This window comes from Loxodonta africana, chromosome 27 (genome assembly GCF_030014295.1).
Source record: "Loxodonta africana isolate mLoxAfr1 chromosome 27, mLoxAfr1.hap2, whole genome shotgun sequence".
NCBI classification, from domain to species: Eukaryota; Metazoa; Chordata; class Mammalia; order Proboscidea; family Elephantidae; genus Loxodonta; species Loxodonta africana.
This window is the reverse complement of record NC_087368.1, coordinates 3,552,686-3,567,895: the sequence shown is the minus strand read 5'-3', so window position 1 is coordinate 3,567,895 and position 15,210 is coordinate 3,552,686. Positions and strand designations below refer to the sequence as shown.

The window sequence follows — 15,210 nt, the reverse complement described above, 5'->3', positions numbered from 1 at the left end:
TTAGAGCTTATATTCTACTGAAAGATAAACAATAAACATAAAAAATATGTAAATTATATGGGATGATAAAAAAACCCCAAACCCAGTGCCGTCAAGTTGATATCGACTCATAGTGACCCTATAGGACAGAGTAGAACTGCCCCATAGAGTTTCCAAGGAGCACCTGGCGGATTTGAACTGCCGACCCTTTGGTTAGCAGCCATACCACTTAACCACTACACCACCAGGGTTTCCATGGGATGATAGAAGGTGATAAATTCTATGGTAAAAATAGAACAGGGTGAGGAGGGAGAATAATATAGGGGAAGAGAGCAGTTTGCCGTTTTAACTAGTACCATACATGTTATTGAGAAGGTGACATTTGCACAAAGACTTGAAGGAGATGAGGGAGTGAGCTGTGAGGATACCTGAGGGGAGAGTTCCAGAGAGAGGGAACAATAAGGGCAAAGTCCCGAGGTGGGAGTATGCCTGGTGAGTTTCAGGAACAGCAAGAAGATCACTGTGGCTCAGACGAAGTAAGTAAGGGAGAGACTACTAAGAAATCAGCTACGTGACCATTACTGAACATTTTGATCAAAGATACTATAGAAGAATCCTGATCAAAAGGGAGAAAATGCAGAACATAATTTCAAATTCTCATGGAATCCAGAATTTCTGGATCCATGGAGGCTGGATGAACCCCCAAATCTATTGCTCTAAGATAATCTTTAAACCTTAAACCAAAAATATCCCCTGACATCTTCTGAAAACCAAACAGTAATTTAGCTTAACTAGTAAAGAATGTCTGCCTAGAGCATTATGCTCTTTTAAGATGGATCTACATGGGATCAAACTGATAATAGCAACTCAAAAGACTGGATAGGAATATTAGAAACCAGCGAGTTGATGTTAATGGAGGAGGAACAACTCTGTAAAGGAGGGTGAGAATGGCTGCACAACTTGAAGAACGTAATCAATGACACTGAATTGTACATGTAGAAACTTGAATTGGTATATGTTTTTGCTATGTATATTCTCAACAACAGCAAAAAAAGTAAATTATTTTTCAAAAAGGTTACACACAAAAATAGCAACCATTATATGAAGCCTACAGGTAATCAGCAATCCTGGGTAACTGCAGTCTACAAAATATACCTCAACCAAAATCCCTGACATTAACACAAAAGAAATCAGCTACATGAGGGATTGGTGTAGTAGAGCGTCGATCATGCAGAGCCTTTAGCCACTGTAAGGCTTTGGCTTTACCTCTGATTGAAGTGGGGTCATTGGATGGTTCTGAGCAGAGGAGTGGCAGGTTCTAACGTGCCATTTAACAGGACCCCTCTGGTCTCCGAGTTCAGAACAGATTTGCCAGGGGCAAGGACAGAAGCAGGGAGTCTGCTGCAATAATCCAGGGGAGAAATGATGACCCACACCCTGACATTTTAATTTGCCTATTCTGGGGCTCCCTGGTGCCGTAGTGGTTAAGTGCTATGGCTGCTAACGAAAGGGTCGGCAGTTCAAGTCTGCCAGGTGCTCCCTGGAAACTCTATGGGGCAGTTCTAGTCTGTCCTATAGGGTTGTTAGGAGTCGGAATTGACTCGACGGCACTGGGTTTGGTTTTTCGGTTTTATGGTGGGGCTCCACTGAGAAAATGGCATGTAATACATGGTGGAAAGGATGGTGGGGGGGATGTAAATGATGGTTCTGTTCTCTTTGACACACCTACTCTGCACCGGGCTGGGCTGGAGACTGGACAGCTTCCGGCTGACCTCTCCTGGGGTTATGACTAACTGTGGTGGAGGAAGTGGAAGATGGAGGGAGATCTTTGTGTTTCTTTCCAAGTTTGTTAGGAACCGCCCGTCTGAGAGGAGTGGCTGGCCAGCCCCAGGAAAATCTGATCCTGGTGGGATATGTATTTTGGGGAAATAGGTCACTGCACACTCTTTGAACAGGAAACTTAGCCTGTGAACAATAGCTGGGTTTTAAAGACTGGAAATACCTCTTTGACTAGGAGGGGTAGCCTCCAGGTCCCACCAAGAGGGTTGGAGAGGAGCCTGCAGCCAGGACACGCAGCAGGACATGCAGGCTGGGATAAGGGTAAGTCCTCGTGAGCTTTTAATGTTCCATTGGCACTTCCCTTACACACACGATGCATGGAAAACCCAGTGCCTGCCACATTCAAGAGAATGTTCAATGAGTGTTACAAAGGAAACCATCCGGATGGATTTGGCAATTACCTGAGTTGTCCTGGTTACCTTGTGACTTGTCTCATTCTTCTCTACACATGATCACCTCCAAATAATTCCATCTCATCAAGGGTTTTCATTCATCGGGCTTTTGTCAACCAAAGCTTGGCTGTATTTTATACAGGTTGTCACCTTCAGGAATCCTAAGGAAATTTACATTTTAAAAGTGGTGTAAAATCATCACCCATTTATGATTTAAAAAAAAAAAAAACTCCCAGCAAACTAGGAATAGAGAAGGCTCGTCCTCCACTTAATAAAGAACACCTACAAAAACCTACAGCTGATGTCACACTTAATGGTGAGAAGCTAGATGATGTTCCCCTAAGATCAGAAACAAGGCAAATATGTTCCTGCTCCCCATTGCTATTCGACATCACACGGCAAGTCCTGCCTAACACAGAAAGACAAGGAAAGGAAATAAGTGCAAGAAACCAGTCTGAAAATTCCACATACCGTATGATTACAACTATATGACATTCTGGAAAAGGCAAAACTACAGAGACGGTGAAGAGATCAGTGGTTGATGGGATGGGGCGGAGGTGCTGAATACGTGGAATGCAGGGCATTTTTAGGGCAGTTAAACTATTCTGTATGATACTGTAATGGTGGATACATGACATTAAGCATTTGTCAAAATGCACAGGACTGAACAACACTAAGGGTGAACCCTAATGTGAGCTAAAGACTTTACTTAATAACAATGTATCAATATTCATTCATCAACGATAACATGTGTAACATACTAATGCAAGATGTTAATAATTGAAGAAACTGTGGTGGGGTAAAGGGGTGTACAGGATCTCTGTACTTTGCAGAATCTCAACTCTCAAAAATAGTCTATTAATTAAAAAGAAAGGTGGTCTATAGTATTCTCGATTGTTTCTTTTCTATATATGTGATCTCCTCCTTTTCTCTTTATCTCTATCTCAGACCACAAGGCACTGGCTATGTTTTTCAACCAACACTTCTTGGGTACCTCTTACGGAGCCCTGGTGGCTCCGTGGTTAAGCGTTTGGTTGCTAACCAAAAGATGGGCAGTTTGATTCTACCAGCTGCTCCTTGGAAACCCTGTGGGGCAGTTCTACTCTGTGCTATAGAGTTGCTATGAGTCAGAATCAACTCAATGACAATGGGTTTATGTTCCAAACACTTAGCTCAGATCTAGAGTTTCAGAGCTGAAGAATTCAAGGTCCCCATCCTTCAACTGTGTTTGTCCTAAGAAATCTCTGTTTTCTGCTCAGGACCTGCATAGACCCTAATGCACTTCAGAAAGGGCTGTGACCAATCTAGAGGACCCCAAAGAAGGAATAAATTTGCCTCTGAACTGGGTCTTGGAGAGTGAGATAAGGAGGGAAATATGCTCACGGCAGAGTAACTAATAGCTAAGAATAGCTAAAAATTACAATTGGCTCTCCAAAAATTGTGCATGTATACGTGTTATAGATTATAACTATTATAAATGTTATTGATAGAAAAGATACATAGAACATAATTTACTACTAATACATGATAAACTCGTTATTAATTCTTCATGAAATGCTTTCATTGATTTTTGCCATTGTATCCATAGCCAAATTAGGGCTGCAAGTGACAAATAAGTGTAGCTACAACATGGATAGGAGCCTTGGTGGCACAACGGTTAAGTGCTCAGCTGCTAACTGAAGGCTGGCAGTTAGAACCCACCCAGAAGCTCCATGGGAGAAAGACCTGGCAATCTGCTCCCGTAAAGATTACAGCCTAGAAAATCCTATGGGGCAGTTCTACCCTGTCACATGGGGTTGGGATGAGTAGGAGTATGAGACAAATCGACTCCATGACACCTACCAACAACAACATAAGACACGGATGTGCTGCTGACATTTTTGTTCACGTTAATGAGTAAGACAAAAGTGAAACAACAAAAATGTATGTGAGACTTCACTCCTTAGTCAATGACACGAGCAACTTCTTTGCTGAATCCAGCAATAGTTTTGAATACTGGAAAAATATATCCACAATTTTTTGTGGCATTCATAACGTAATGGCTACAGACATGACACACTTTTAAGTTTAATCATGTTCTTCACTTTTTTCCATCACTTTCTAAGGCAATCAACAAAGCAATAAATCAAGACCTGATTTGTAGGGTTTCTTGATTTCTGTGGCATAAATACTGACTAAAGGAACTTTGTTGCCATCGAGTCAATTCTGGCTCACGATGACTCTGTGTGTTACAGAGTACAACTGCCCCGTACGATTTTCTTGGCTGTAATCTTTATGGAAGCAGATTGCCAGGCTTTTCTTCTACAGCTCTGCTCTGTGGGTTCAAACCACCAAACCTTTAGGTTAGTAGATGATCACAAACTGTTTGCACCACTTAAATACCGCCATCATGGCCAATTCCAAGCCACCAGTACGACAGAGTTGCGCAGTAGCAAGGTATTTACAATATTCCCAACATACAGATACCACAGACATAAATAACTGCTACAGCGTAAGTAACAGTAAAATGTAGTCAAATAATTAAAAAGTGATGAGTTGTGAATATTTATCTTTCATTTTAATATAGTTTATATTATTTTTAATTATGTTAACATATTTTAATTTTTGATTAAGGCCCTGTTTAACAGTTTCTTGCAAAATTCCTGGAAAGCAAACAGCTGGCTCTCGTGAGCCTATACAAACCATCTCCAGCACGCACAGCGCTGCTTGTAGCACACAGAAGGAATTCATGAAATAACTGTTGCCTTTCTTTCCTTTATTAAAGAACACAAAATAGAAGTGGATTAGATAAAAAAAAAAAAAAAGGATTAGATACGATGGGTAAAAGAATGACCGGTACGAGTCCACAAAGAAAGGGCTGTCCAGAAGGCAGTGGTAACGTTGTCCCTCTGTCTGAGCACATTCCCTGTCATTTTCTTCTGGAAGTGTAAGGACTGCTCTGCTCTGTGAAGAGGAAAAGGCTCCGTGGAATGACCCACACGTGTCAGTCTCCTTCCTGGGCAGGCTCCAGGGCGATGGGCCTTCTGCAGGGCACATAATGCTCTGGCTTTGTGTCCAGACAAGCAGCTCAGCCACGCCCGACCTCGCACACTGTGTCAAGTGACACTCAGAGGTTGTCTTCAGCAGCTCAGACTTCGCAGCAGCCAGTGAGACCTGGGAATATTTCTGACTGTGCCACAAAGAGCGATTCTAAGGTGTCAACCAGGAAAACACTCCATCCTTCCGAAATTCATGTGACAAAGTCCACAGAGAGGAAGCTGCTAATACGGAAATAACAAAATCTGTATGTTCCCTGATAGCAGGTTAGGCTCTAAAACACACCACCTCACCATCTCTGTCAGCTGGTGCTTAACACCTCTTCAAGACACCTCCACCGAGCACCAAGGTGCTTGGTCTCAGGACACAAAGGACCAAAGTGTTCCAAGTGATGGTCCTAAGGGCTGTGTAAAATGTGACAGCACCTTTCACTTGGAACACTCGGCAAGCCTTACTTTGCCTACAGGCTGGAGAGTGGGCACGGGTAGAGAAAAACAGAGGGAGCTCAGAGGAAGGTATGCCTACAAGCTAAGGGACAGAATGACCAAGCCTAGTCATCAATTCCCACTCCCCGGATGAGTGTTTGCGCTCCTGCATAAACTGCTTTCTCAATGACCACAGGAAGATGGTGGGGAGGAGGGACTGTAACGAGCATCTATTACCTATTTATCTGACTTTAGTCCTTACTTTTCTGGATTTTGCATTTCCATTTTCTGAGAACCAAGCCACATGGTTATCGTGGCAGCAGGCTATGCAACAGTGTAGCTCCTTTAGCTACAAGTGATTGATTCTGGGATAGGCATCCATCCCAATGTAGGCTAATCAATCACAGGTAGATAGATAACTGTCGTCAAGTCGACTCCAACTCAGGGCAACCTTACATACAACAGAGCAAAACGATGCCTGGGACTGTGTCAGCCTCACAGTCACCAGCAGGTTCGAGTCTCCCATAGTAGCTATTCTGCCCGTCCATCTCACCTGAGGGTCTCCCTCACCCTTGCTGGCCCCCTACTTTACCAAACATGATGTCCTCCTCCAGCAATCGGTCCCTTCTGATGATGTGTCGGGAGCCCGGGTGGCACAGTGGTGCCCAAAACAAGTGAGTTGGATAAATATTCTGTTGTGATCCATAAAGTTTTCACTAATTTTTTGGAAGCAGATCATCAGGCCTTTCTTCCTAGTCTGTCTTAGTCTGGAAGCTCTGTTAAAACGTGTCCACAGGTGACCCTCCTGGCATTTGAAACACTGGTGGCATAGCTTCCCCCATCACAGCAACACACAAGTCACCAAGTACCACAAAGTGACAGACGGTGGTCATCAACCTGACCACTAGGAATTTGGGCTTTAGGCCTTGACTTTGGTCCCAGGGTTGGGTTTCCCTCCAGGCTGCTGAACCTGCTACATGTAAAACCTTGGTCCAATGGTGGCCGTGTTCCTCTGTGTAGACTAAGTAGGAGAAGAAACCAGTCATTACAAGAGAGAAAAGATAAGAAGACCCAGAGAGGAGCAGAGGCAAGCCACGGCGAGAAGTCATGAAGTCTTTCAAATCCATGGTTCCACTGGGATCCTGAGGCCCAAATCATTGCTGCCACTAGATTCCAGGAAAAATGTCCATATCAATGTTATAATCTCCTTTTTTGCTTGTGTTAGTCTGACCTGAGTTTTTGTTACCTCAAACCAAAATAGTCATAATTTATGAAAGCCCTGAAGAAGGGTTAAAATTAAGAGCTGGCTTTGCCAGAAAATGCTGTGGTGGCCAGCACGGTCATCTAGTCACTTAAGTGGGCCATCACATTACTTCCTGTTTGCCACTGGTTACCTTTGAGTGGCCATCAATGATACTACTAATAATAACACTTTTGGAGCCCTTACAAAGAGCCAAACACTGTATTAATTGGTATACATAATTATTTCATTTAGACTTCGTAACAATTCTATAAAGAAGGTATTGTTATTATTATCATCTCTATTTTACAGATAGGGAGCATTGAGCGTTTAAGCGTTCTGTGACTAAGTTTCTGTAACTCATAGATCCATTAGACTATCTGGGCAATTTCATCCCTGTGAACTCATATTTGTCACACTAAGCTTACTGATTTTTGTTTTACAAATATGGGCATTCTGCTTTTATTTATTGTGTCTTATCCTATTCCACGAAGAATTTGAGAAGCACCTCATTAAAATGCATACAATGCAATATAAAACAATAAATTTAACGGAATGTTCAATTGTGATAAAGATAAAATGAGAACAAGAAAAATACTGTAAATGTAGGAGATATGAAAGTATTGCAAAAGCCTGACAGACAGGGTTTAATGTGAAAATTATTTCTCACAGCATCGTTTGTAATAATAAAAAATTGGAAACTATATGTCCCACATAAAGAGACAGAATAAATTATAACACATCTAGTTGAAGAAATATACCATAAAACCAGGTTAAGGACACTGAAAAATGCCCATAACCTATTTTTTTTTTCATGAATAAAACAGAATGTGTGGTGTAACACCAATTCTGTAAACATTTAAGGGAGGTAGGAACAAATCTCAAACTACAAGTTCAATCCTACAAGAAACTACTTCTTTAATTTACTTTTTTATAACTTTCAAGTGGTAGAGCTCTAATCTCACCACTCCCCAGAGTTTTTTCTGGGTTCCATAGGAGCCAAGGCTTCAGGGTTCAAGTAAGTGTGCAGAAGAATTCTTCTCTGGGTATTGTCTTCTACCCATGTTGGTGTTGGCTGAGACATTCTCATTTCCACGCAATCTTTACTTCTGATCTGTGCAGGGCACTGTTGGACCATCCCAACAAGCCTCCCTTTCGCCTACACAAGATTCAGGTGAGTTTCTGTCTGCTTCTACAGTGAGAATCTTAAATAATACAGTTTCACTCACCTTTGTTATTCTCCAGGGTGCGGTACTTGGCTCATCATAGGAGCTACACAAGAAATGATTCTGTGATTGAATTTGACTTATTTAAATCACTAAGTGTGAATATCTAAGCATTTTTGACATCATGCATACCCTGCGTCAACATGTCTTGTTTGTTAGATGTAACACTGACAACATGATAATCTCGAACTGGAAGTACCTTGCAACAATCCTAGGCGCATTTATTCAAGAAAAATACCGAATCATTGTAAGAACCGCAAGCTTTGTGGCATTTTAACTTGACCTATTCCCATATCCCTCTCTCCAGCTCTATAGTTACCTTGAAAACCAACAGCCTCATAACCACAGCAGCTACGAAAACCAGCAGCCTAGTAGCCACCAGAGGGAGCAGAAAAGGTTTGAAGCTCCCCCAAAAGTCCTATCCCCCGAGAACTGTCACTATTTCACCAGTTTGGCAGTTCACTGAAAAAGCTTTATTCTCAGAGTTTCTCTTCATTGACTCACTCTGTGAGACCAGCCCTGTCCCCAGGGCATTTGTCAGAAATAATTAGTAGCGACTGCTTAACATCACAGCTGCCTAAAGTAGAAACACTGGTAGGGGTTAACAAGAGGCAGACCAAAAACATTAATTAAAAAAAGAAAAAGATTGAGAGTGAGATGTCCACGGGGACTTTATAAAGTCCAGACATGTTTCTGAGATTCCAGGAGGTCTCGTGCATATGCAGAGCTGTGCTGTGCCCAGGGAAGACCTGAGAAGACCCTATTTTCTCACAACTGCTGGCCTTGAGGCTCTGCACAAGAAGGAACTAAAGGGTAGGTAAAGCTGTAAAATGCCTGCCAAGGCATTGACGCCGTGCCTCACACACACTGAGCCCCTTGGAAAAGGCTGGGAGACTTGTTGATTTAAGGCATTTAAGGAAATCTCTGTCTCATCATTTGCTGACACTAAGAAACCCCAGTGCCATGGTGGTTAAGAGCTCAGGCTGCCAACCAAAAGGCTGGCTGTTCAAATCCACGAGCTGCTCCTTGGAGACCCTATAGAGCAGTTCTACTCTGTCCTATAGGGTTGCTCTGAGTCAGAATCCACTCGGCAGCAATGTGTTTATGGATAAGCTAACCAAGCAGAGACTTCAGTGGCCGCACACAACTAAGAATACAAGCTTTACAGAAGTAATCCAAGAAAGACACTAAACAAACAGCAACAACAACAAATCCTACAGAGGTGGGGAATACAATTTCGGTTTTCCACAGTATATTAAGTAAAAAATCCGGTCTTTAACAACAAATTATGAGACATGCAAAAAAATAAAAAAGTATACCTCAAACTGTTCCCGAGGCACCCATATTTTGGATTTACTAGACAAAAACATTAAATCAGCTATTACAAAGGAAATCATGTCCAAAAAGTCAAAGAAAATGTGAGATTAATGTCTCACCAAATAAAGAATATTGATAACGAGAAAGCAGTTATACTTTTAAAAAAGGAAGAAATTCTAGAGTTTTAAAGTACAATTGCTAAAAAAGAAACATTCATTAGAGGAGCTCCAGAGCAGATGTGAACTGGCAGAAAAAAAAAAAAAAGAATCAGCAAACCTGAAGACAAGACTATTAAGATTATCTGATTTGAGAAATAGAAAAAAAAAAAAAAAATGAATGAAGAAAAATGACCAGGGTCTCAGAGACTTCTGGGACACCATCAAGCTAACCAACATACACATCTTGGGAGTCACAGAGGAGAGAGAAAAAGGGACAGAAAGAATATTTAAAGAAAATCACTGAAAACTTCCAAAATATGATGAAAACATTTGACAATGAAAACCTCATGGATCACAACAGCATATCGCCCAGTATAGTGCTGGAGGATGAGCCCCCTAGCTTGGAAGGCACTCAAAATACACAGTGACCACAACAATGGACTTGAGCACACCAGCAATTGTGCAGATGGCACAAGACCAGGCAACATTTTTTCTGTTGCACATGGGGTCGCCATGAGTCAGAGTTGATGCTATAGCAACTAACAACTACAACAACAGTCATTAGTAAGCAAAACTACGCCATAAAATAAGATTGGACATGAATGCTCAGCACAGACCAGGTATTCCTTGCACAGCGCTTTGAAGATGAAAAGCATTGAGTATTTATGGGTAAGACCCTGTTCTAAAGCGTGTGCAATTCATGTTGGCCTGAGACAACAGATGAGGAGGGCTGTGTGGCTGAGGGCCCAGAAAATGTGCGGCTGCTCATGTGAGCTGCATGTGGAAATAGAAGTAGTGCCCAGGACTTGCTGCGGGAATGGTCCCAGGAGAGAAGTGTCCCAGCGCACTCAGCCACACGTAGTTACTATGGGAAAACCAAGAACATCTTTTTCCAGATGTCTCTGTTTGTCTCAAAATTTTCTTTTCTTTTTTTAAATACTGGGACTAGTCACAAGTTTTTGAATAGTGTCAATTTTGTCAACTGGTGGCTACCGAAGAGTAAGTCAGAATTTGCCAGCAAATACTGGTAGGACCACCAACTTCTTCCCTTCCCCTCCCTCCCTGTGAATTAGTCAAGTGACTTATCAGTTGTGAGTTTTCTACTTGACAGTTTTGCAACATCGTAGCTGATGGTTTCTATTTTTTTCCCTTAAAAACAGGGCTTAGTCAAAGTTAAAAACTTTTTTTGTGCACCAGGTACTTACTCCCTTAATATGCCTTTAAGCATTTGTCTGTCTTTCAGAATTTGACGGGCTTTCTTTTTAGAAGTTAATGAATGAACTTCAAAACAGTTTTACAACTTTCATGTCCTTCTTTGCATTTCTTTCTCATATGAATAAACACATACAGGAACACACCAACACGGAGTTGTAGATACTCAGTGTCCTGAGAGTGGAAACGTGCCACGCTAACTCTCTGCTTCTTCCTTCTCCCCACTTCCTCCGTTCCCAGCGACATAGACACTTATTTTGGCTACTCGGAAAAGCCCAAATGGGAACAAAGTTCTATTTAAAGAGACACACATCAACATGACCATAGGTACCTGAGACACTGAATTACTGGTCCATGTTTGTCATCCTCTTGTAATAAAATCATTCACAGTCCACTAACGGCTTCATGGAGAGTGGAAGACACCTGCCTCGCAACTTCTGGCTGGACACCTGATGTCAACAGAGGCCTGAAATGTGCTTGCGTGGCTGGGGTGCTCCCTTGTGCTCTGCTGATCCACCATGAGAAGAACATGCTCTAGGTAGCTGCTGACCCTTTGGCCTAGGCTCCAGAACAAGACATGCGGAGCAGACTTGAACCCAACCTGCAGCCTGAGGCCTGGGACAGAATGCCTAGCCCAGTTAATCTGCAGGAGACCCACAGAGCTGTGAGCAGCTCAATATCTGAAATAGAAATAAGAAGGGTGGGTGCTTATCATTGGGCCGGAGGCCAGGCTTGCAGCTGAAAAAGGGGCTGGTCAAGCCAAATAGCTTTGTCCAATATGGACATTAAAGGGGGGTGAGAGGGTGAGAGCCCCTTTACAGAAGCTGGAAGTCAGAGACAAACAGAGGCCTAAGCATCTAAGAATACAGAAGCAAGGAGCAATGGATCATCATGGGGGAATGGGAGATGGTCTGCAAACTTTCCAGCGAAAGGGGGAAATCCCCAAGAAGGGACTTTCCATGCTTCTCAAGAATGGCTCCCTGTCATGGACTGAATTGTATCCCCCCAAAATACAAGTATCAATTTGGCTAAGCCATGATTCCCAGTATTGTGTGATTGTCCACCATTTTGTCATCTGATGTGTTTTTCCTATGAGTTGTAAATCCTACCTCTATGATGTTAATGAGGTGGGATAGGAGACAGTTATGATAATGAGGCAAAACTCAATCTACAAGATTGGATTATGTTTTGAACCAATCTCTCTTGAGTTTTAAAAAGGAGAAGCAAGCAGAGAGAAAGGGGGCCTCACATCACCAAGAAAGTAGCGCCGGGGGCAGACCGTGTCCTTTGGATCTGAGCTTCCTGCGGAAAGAAGCTCCTAGTCCAAAGGAAGATTGATGACAAGGACCTTTCTTCCGAGCTGACAGACAGAAAGCCTTCTCCTGGAGCTGTTGCCCTGAATTTGGACTTCTAGCCACTAGACTGAGAAAATAAATTTCTCTTGGTTTAAAGCAGCACTAGATAACTAAGACACTCCCCCTAGAGGTATGCAACCTCTTCCCTAGGAGATGAGGGAGAGGACAGACGGTGGCAAAATTGATTAAAAAAAAAAAAGGTAAGTGCCAAGCTGAGGGTAGATGTTTAATACATTTTCTTTTCTTTCTTTTTTTAAACTTCCCTTTTTCTATGACTTTTTTGAGTGCTTAGGGATCTCTTTTTGACTCCTTAATGTTCAAGGGACGTTCTGTCTCTTTGACTCTCTGAGTCAACTAACATCAATATTGCCGAAGCCTAGACAGCCAGCTTCCTTCTTCTGCCCACACTGCGTTTCCTAAAAGGCTATCTGCAAAAAAAAAAAAGGGGGAATTCACCTGGGTTAATGAAAAGTTCTTAAAAAAAAAAAAAAAAAGCGTATTTATAATCTCTCCAGGTTAAAGTTGGCCAAAGAGTGGTACTAAATTTTAGGAACTGGTTTCTTTTTTCAACAAGGATGTTTGGGGAAAATTCAGGAGCTGAGGTAACCCATTGAGTTCTTCTCTCCTATCTGCCTTGCACTGGTTCCCCTAAGCAGGCTGGCACATCAAGTGAGGAATGGTAATGTTATCAATCAACTCTGGAAAATAAAAAGCCCTGGCAACCCCAGGAAGACCAAGGAGAAGAAGCACTGCTATCTCCAGGTTTAACTAATGGTGGAAAGAGGAGTCCAGCCCAGGGAGCCGCCTAGAGAGATTCTACAAGAGATAAAGTGCCAAAGGTCTGGTAGGCAACAAGCCATGGGCTCCTGCCTCACATGCTCACACATGTGGGATAACACACTCATCAGGGTTATCCTACCACAGGGGTGGAGGAGCTGAGGTATGTATGTTCATCAAATCCCATCAGTCCTTGGTTGACAGCTACCCTGAAGGGAGGGTGGTATGAGTCTTGGGCACTCTGGCCTGCAGTGTGGGCAGACAGAGAGAGACTTTCCACAGTTTCCAAGAGAGCCCTCAGGCAGAGAGGTTCGAGACTGGCAGTTGGAAGCAGGCCTGAGACACAACGAAGTGGTAAGGACCTAGGGATATGGGAGAGGTGCTTCTGTAGATTTTCATCCTTTCCCAAAGCAGCATCCTAATGGGTTGTTGAACCATGTTAGTGAGAAAATTAAAGTTGAGCTTGAATGACAAATGATCCAGGGACAAATATCACAAAAGCCAACAAATTTAAATAAAAACCAGAAAATACTCATTGCAAATACTTAATGCTCATTCCTCAGGAGCACTGCTGCCATAGAAGGTAAATTATTATCTCCGTGGTCAAGGCAACTCCATAGAGGACTGGGATCATTCATGTCAATAAATCTCACGTCGAAAGGCAAGTGCCAGTGATTCCAGGGTGAGGGCCCTTTCCTCTCTGGAGGCAAATTCAGAGCCTGCATTATGTCTGGGTGACTAAGGAGATTCGGGTTAATTACAGGAAGGTGGCCATCCTTAGCGTTTCTGGCATCCAGGGAAACGCTCTACTCACAAAATTAACTTCTGGAGTTGTGTTCAGGACCCTTTCCTCGGTCCTTGTAGTATCTTCTCATTCTCCCAGGACCAGGTCAAAGTTTACCACTTCCTGTTCATCAATCCTGCCAAGGGCACTTCATCTGGACACTCACTCAGAACACTGGTTTTCTCTGGCAGGTGATGCAAGCATGGCACCATGGGCAAGCAAGAGGCTATCCACAGAGTTCAGCTGAGATGCATGGTTCTTCACAACAGCCCTCCTGAAAATGAGGTGGGATAGATTAAAAAAAATAAAACCCCTACAATTCCCATCTCCTCTAAAATGTCTGCCCTGTAACTTACATTATTGTCTTATAACTTTTCTTAACTCTGGTATTATTATTCAAATGTACATGCATATATTTTGTTTCTATAAAGCCATTATCAGGTCCTTCAGAACAGTGACCATGACTTCTATGTTTTAGGGTACCCTATAGGTTATCCTTCCCTCTTGCATGCCAACAGAACCCTAAATTTTTTTTTTTTTCAGAACAGTGACCATGACTTCTATGTTTTAGGGTACCCTATAGGTTATCCTTCCCTCTTGCATGCCAACAGAACCCTAAATTTGTTCAGGTGGCAATGTGCCCAGTTTTGGACAGTGAGACCTACAGGTAAGTTGTCGTGAAGTATTCTGGGAAAGCTTTTGCCTTTCTGATAAAAAGAAGCAGTTGGCATTGCTGTTCCCGTTTTCTACTTCTTCTTCTTTTTTTTTTTTTTTCCTGCCTGAAATACAGATGTGATGGATGGAGCTGCAGCAATGGCCTTGCAACCACGAGGGGACATCCAAAAGAACTGCACAGATGCTGACCCTGACACTGTTGAATTCATGAACCAACACCAGTATCTGCCTACCTCCAAACTTCTTGTTAGCTGAAAAAATAAGTTCCTATTTATTTAAGCCCTTGCAAGTGGATTTTTCTATCATCTGTAGCCTCACAAACATGGTTGATAGAAGAAACAGTAGAAATAGTAGGAGCATGACCTGCACTCATTATGTTCATTTCTGCCTCCTAAATCACACACAAGTATGCCCACCTGGAACAACCTGTGTCTCATGTGAAGCCTGAACTAGAAATGGGTGTCTGGGAAATGAGGAAATATCTTTGACGTTCTTCCATTTAGCTTTCCCACTACAAAGGGGTTGGAATAGAGTTGAGTGATCCAGTTTGCAATACCTGCCATACCAACCATGATGGGCAGGGAAATCAGGGCCCCCATACAAAATCCCTAATTGATGCCTCTCCTATTAGTTGAGGAAAAAGTGGCCGCTGTAGCAGACAAACCCCAAAATCTCAATAGTTTAGCACAATAGAAGTTTATCATTCAATCCTGGGATGTCCAAAGTGGGTCTTGAATATTGTGGAAGGGGACTGGGGGGCACTTTGTTCCATGAGTCATTCCGGGACCCAGGCTG

At 42.6% G+C, this 15,210-nt stretch overlaps 1 long non-coding RNA gene across 2 annotated transcripts in view; it reads right to left on the bottom strand.

Moving 5' to 3' along the window:
* Positions 1-14,709, bottom strand: part of LOC135228729 (uncharacterized) — a 35,430-nt gene extending 20,721 nt beyond the window's left edge. The window contains exons 1-3 of one of the 2 annotated variants that reach the window (XR_010319519.1): positions 13,771-14,709; positions 11,156-11,504; positions 2,220-5,470 (exon numbers count right to left, since the gene is read on the bottom strand). This is a non-coding gene — a long non-coding RNA (uncharacterized LOC135228729). The remainder of the gene's footprint in view (positions 1-2,219; positions 5,471-11,155; positions 11,505-13,770) is intronic. The other variant, XR_010319520.1, reaches the window with a different exon arrangement.
* Positions 14,710-15,210: the final 501 nt, after the last annotated feature.